The sequence below is a fragment of the Miniopterus natalensis genome, chromosome 2 (genome assembly GCF_054644295.1).
Source record: "Miniopterus natalensis isolate mMinNat1 chromosome 2, mMinNat1.hap1, whole genome shotgun sequence".
Classification (NCBI taxonomy): domain Eukaryota; kingdom Metazoa; phylum Chordata; class Mammalia; order Chiroptera; family Miniopteridae; genus Miniopterus; species Miniopterus natalensis.
Window position 1 is genome coordinate 42044591 of NC_142082.1, and position 5438 is coordinate 42050028.

At 38.3% G+C, this 5438-nt stretch overlaps 1 pseudogene; it reads left to right on the top strand.

The window, feature by feature from the left end:
• The first annotated feature begins 617 nt into the window (after positions 1–617).
• LOC107545890 (splicing factor 3B subunit 6 pseudogene) lies at positions 618–981 on the top strand (annotated as a pseudogene).
• Positions 982–5438: the final 4457 nt, after the last annotated feature.

Below are 5438 nucleotides of genomic sequence, written 5' to 3' on the forward strand. Positions count from 1 at the left end.
AACCCTTATTTCTGCAAGATAAAATGTCCAAAAACAGTGGGGTGTGATTGGAAGATCTATGACTCTAGTAATGGTCAGTGCTGGTTTGACCCCTTAAAAGCATTCCTATTTCCTCATGACTCCTTCCTGGTTATATGTGCTTTTCTGAAAGTCTTGGTTTGGAGGAAGAAGGGAACCTTCCTTGATATACAGTGATGATGCAAAGTAACGTAAATACAATTTGGTTGAGTATAGACTATCAACCAACCAACAGAAAACCGCAGCTCTTTTAGACATAGAATATATATTAGGCAGGAGCCCAACTCCAGTTTAATTCAGATGGCTCAAATGAGGGTAATTTAATGAAGGAACTGTGCATTTAAAAAAATCATGGACAGTAATGAAGGGACTACTTAAAAGAACAAATATGGTTTCATCCCAGAGTCCTTTCCAAAGGCAATACTGTGTCAACTCTTCTCTACGTGAACCTGGACTATTTCTGGCTGTTGTCGCAGCTTGTGGCGGAGCCGAGATGTTTATGTCCCTCACCTGCCACCCTGTTCCTCTCCAGCTGAGCAGCTGGGGACCAGCCAGGAGGAATTGTGGTATTTGCTGCGGTCCCTCATCAGCCCGCAGAGATGTCGATGCAAGAAGCCAAGAGGGTGAACATTTGACTTCCACCTGAAGTGAGTCGGGTTTGTATCTAAACATTTTGCCCTACAAAATCACAGCTGGAGAAATGTATATTTGGGAAATAGGACCTATTCCTCAAATCAGAGTGGGGAACACCCCCAAAACGAGAGGAATAGGTTCTGAAGAGGAAGATATCTTTGATGCAAAAAACCCCGTCTGAGTAACTGTCAGGATTCAACGTTTGTAGCAGATGCCTGTGATGGTGTACTCAGATTTCAACGGGGCATTTCAGAAGAAGCGCCCCAAGAAGGAAGAACAGTTGAAGCTTCTCAAGGGAAATATGACATCAACACAAATCCACCAAAGTAAACATTTTCAGTATTTTCGTTTTGGACTGAAACCTGTGAATCGCCAGCACCACCCTTTTTCAGTTTTGAATTAATACTGAGCATTATGATTTCTTATTGGAGATTCCAAATGCCCTGATTGAAACTTTGATACACGTTCGAATATATTATGTTAGTAAACTTGTAGCTTTTTGTAAAACAAAAAAGAACAAAAGTGAATATGGACTGAGGCACCTGGGGTGTAGAATTTTAGGAAGCCATCCCTTCTTGCAGTGTTGAAGGGGCAACAGGGGTGAGGGGTAGGGGGCGTGGGAAGGGTAGTGTCACTCCTGGAGCACAGAGGAGATCAGCAGCCGATGAGGGGCCGCCCAGTGGGAGCTGCAGTTACAGGGAATAGAGCCTGTACCTCTCTCCTCGCACTCCCTGATCTGCCGCCTACGCCCGCTAGTGGTAAAGTCAACAGAAGTTAACGAGCAAGGGGCTCTGAGTGATGAGATCATCAGAGCTCTGAGCACCCATCTCTGGGAGGAATCATTGCCAATTTTTATAGCTAAAAACCTACAAACAACCCACTGATTTTTGAGAGTTTAAGTAGTCAGTAAGTAAAGGATCTTACCCTTTAATGCTTCTCTTTGACATTTGAAAGTGTTTGTTAAAGGAAAATAGGCAGCAAAACCCCTTCATCTTCTTTCCTGGGTGTAGCCGTGACCACTTCTGTGAGCAGGGTCATCACTGGGGCCTTTTACTTCAGACCTTCTAACTCTGTTGCTATTTCAGATCTGGCTTCAACCCAGGCCTAGTCGTCACTTCTACTTTTTTACCATCTGGTCCACTTCTTGCCTATTTATCTGACTCCAGTTCTTAAATGCTAGTCAACTACTTCTGACAATAAACCAACCAACAAAAAAACAAACAAAATTGAATTTGGAAGAAATCTGGAATCAAAGGGAAGAGAGTGAAGGAAAAACTGGAAATACGTAAAGAAAAGGGTGGGAAACTGGAAGAGTTGGCAGTTTTTCTGAAGTGGGGGAATAATGGAGTGCAAGCTGGCAGCGAGACTGGGCTGGCTGCTTCTCTGAGGCTCTGGGCACTCAGTGAGGCCTGCAGAGAGCATGTGTCTGCTCCAGTTCCTCATTCTGAGTTTAAACCTCAAAAGAACTGTAAGAAAGCAGAGCAGCAGTGAACTGAAGTGAAACTGGGAAGAGTTACACTTTTGCAGCCATCTCTTGTGTACTAGTGTAGCTGTTTCTCAGCTGGACGTTTTTCTGAGAAAATGGGGAAGATCTAGCTGAAGAAGTAAAAGTTACATAAAAGGTACTTTCCTAATTCAGAAAGCTATTAAAATATGGAAATTTTGCTTTACAATAGAATCTATTAAATTTATACTTTTGTATTAAAATTGTATTGTTCTTCCCTAGGATGCCTCCACCTGGTCTTTTTTCTTTTAGGGCAAAAGATGATTTTCTTGAAACCAATGAATATTAAGTTTAATGGCCCCTCACTTGTCTGGACTCTTTCCAAGAGTTTATGTTTGATTTTGTATTGTAATTTGTATTCTTTTTCTTAAAAAGTACCCCTCAATGTTTGTAAACTTTAGGCTCCACAAAACCTGGCTGCTGGGGGTAGGGTTGGGTTTGGAGTTGAGCCTCAGGAAAGAATGTGCTGTGGCAGAGACTACAAATCCGTTGAGCACCAGTTGGCAGGTTCTCCATTCTTTGGTCGAAATATTGTCAGAATTGTCACTTTCCACTTCACTTTTCTGCTCCAAGACACATCTAAAAAAGAGTTAATCAGTGACAGATTCTCATGTGATAAATTCCCTCCAAGATCTTTTTCACAATTTAGGCCAAGTAAACTTGAGAGGTTTAATGCATGCATGAATCAAGTGCCACTAGCCTTCAAAGAAGCTTTCAGACCAATGAACTCTAAATTGCCTGGAAAGGAAACGTAGAGTAATTGTATCGGGTGCATTATTGCTCTTTAAAAGTATTACTCATCAGTATCTTTGGAATATTGCTTTCTTCACTTTATTTTCCCTATGGATCCATTTTATATTTAGGCCACATCTATGGGCACAAACATGCATTAATGAGGAAGCAACACTATATCGCTGGGCTTTGCTAACTTTTTCTGTGAGGGGACAGATAGGAAATACCAGCTTTGTAGGCCATATATCTCTATGGAAACTACTCAACTCTGATGCTGTAGCGTGGACACAGCCATACACAACAGTTATATAGATGGGTATGGTGTTGTTCCAATCAAACTTTACTTATGGACACTGAAATTTAAATTTCATATAATTTTTATGCATCAGGAAAGAGTCTTCTTTTGTATTTAAAACAAATCATTTAAAAATGTAATATCATTCTAAGCTCACAGGCTATACAAAAACAAGAGGCAGGCTAGATTTGACCTATGAGTCATTGTTTACAAACCCCTGATTTATAGTAATAGTGGAGATCAGACTTGACTTTCAATTTCGATTCTGTCACTATTAAGTAAATGAACTTGTGCATCAGTTCACCACCTCCCCAGAGCCTTAGCATTCTCCTCTATAAAATGGGGTTGCAGTGCTTAACTCAGAGGGTTGTGGGTAAGATTACATGAAGCACAGTATGGCAATATGCCTGTCAGTCTATGGAGAGCAATAGCTGAAATTAATGTATTTGAACCCTGTTCTATTTTCTTCCCTTTTAAATATTGCTTCAGGTGTATAATAGAATGATTCAGGGTTTGTGTACAGTTGCAAAATGATCACCACAGTCACCTTACATATTTACAAAAAATTTTATTTTTTTGTGATGAAAACTTTTAATATTTACTCTCTTAGAAACTTTTAAATATACAATACAGTATTATAAGTATCATCGCCATGCTGTACATTACATCCCTCTGTTTTCTTATTTATTTGACTGAAGACTAGTATAAGTGTCTTGAACATATTTTTCACAGCCATAAAAATTGAAAAATTCTATTTTGAAATTAAACACCAAATCAGTTAAGTTTTCAGATGAATAAATTAATGGGACAATATGGCGAAAATCTTATTTGTATTCAAAACCAAATTTGTATTGCCATTATTTTAATATTGTTCTTTGGAGTTAGATAGTTTTCTTGGCATTATTAAAATTTTCATTTTTAAAAGAGTTCATATTTTTTGAATTGTATATAATTAGTGTTATGTTAATTTGGTGCTTCTCCTGTGCAGTCTTATTATATCTGCTTCAATGGACTTACCCTGTATAATTTATAGCCAAGACAACATTAACAGTAATAGACTACAAATGTTACCTGCCACTCTAAGGTAGGTTTACATACAATGTGTGTGCCAGTGATATAATTCTACTAGTATACACTGAAATATACACTGTTGACCAAGGTCACAAAGACCCTTGGGAAAAAGAGATTACTTCTGGATAATCTGCATGGAATTCTCTATATGACTTTTTTAGTTAAGCCAAATTCTAGGTCAATGCTACAGAGAGGGAAGAAGTGATGAACTTTAGTATCATCCAGATAATTTTTTTCAAAATATTCATACCCTGAGTTTTCACCACTTGCCTTGCCCATCCTCTGAACATACAAACAGCTCTGGGGTGGAGAGAGCAGTTCAATTATTTGTATTTTGAAAAAGAAAAGCTCCTTAGGTGATTCTGACACCCCTATAAACAAAAAAGTAGCGCTTTAGAATGTCAGTGGTAGTGCTTTTCCATCTGTGTGAATTCCTCCTGGTCAAGAAGCTATTTTGTTTCAAAACATACTCTGAATGTAGGGGATTATTACCAGGGAGTTACATTCAGTTTTCTCCAGGGCAGCAGTCTGAATTTTGATCGTTTCTTCCCCTTTCAGTCTTTAATGCTGGAAATAGTTACTGAGCATTCACTGTGGGCAAGACACTGATACACACTGCAAGGTATAAAAAGAAAGATGAATGCTACTGCTCATCTTTAAGGAGGTGCAGTATACTAGAGCAGATATGATAGGTACACTCCTAAGAACAACATTGAGAGGTGTGCAAAAGAAATACAATGCCCTACTGGAAATTAGAGGATCATGAGATTTATAATTTCAAGGACCAAGAAAGTCCTAATATGCAATTGGAAATGTGATTTTTAAATGTCCATTTCCAGGACATTTAAAAGCATTTCTTTGTAATGCAACATTATTCATAAACTTAAGATTTAATTCACGGTGTGGAAGTGTTAGGTGCTTCTTAATTAAAAATATCAGAGTCATTCTTAGTAGCATCCATAAACAGTTTAATGCATTTGAAGAAAAACTCTTCCTAAAATAGTTCCGTTCATTATTTAAGAGCATATAGCTATAAAATCCAATTTTTCTTTAATTCCAATGAAAGCTCCTTAAAGGAATCAAACCATATTTGTTATATTTAGCCCCCCCCACCCCAATGAAGGATTCCATCATGGTGCATTCTAGTTTTCCTGACTCTTTCATTAAGCAGAAATGTAACAATAA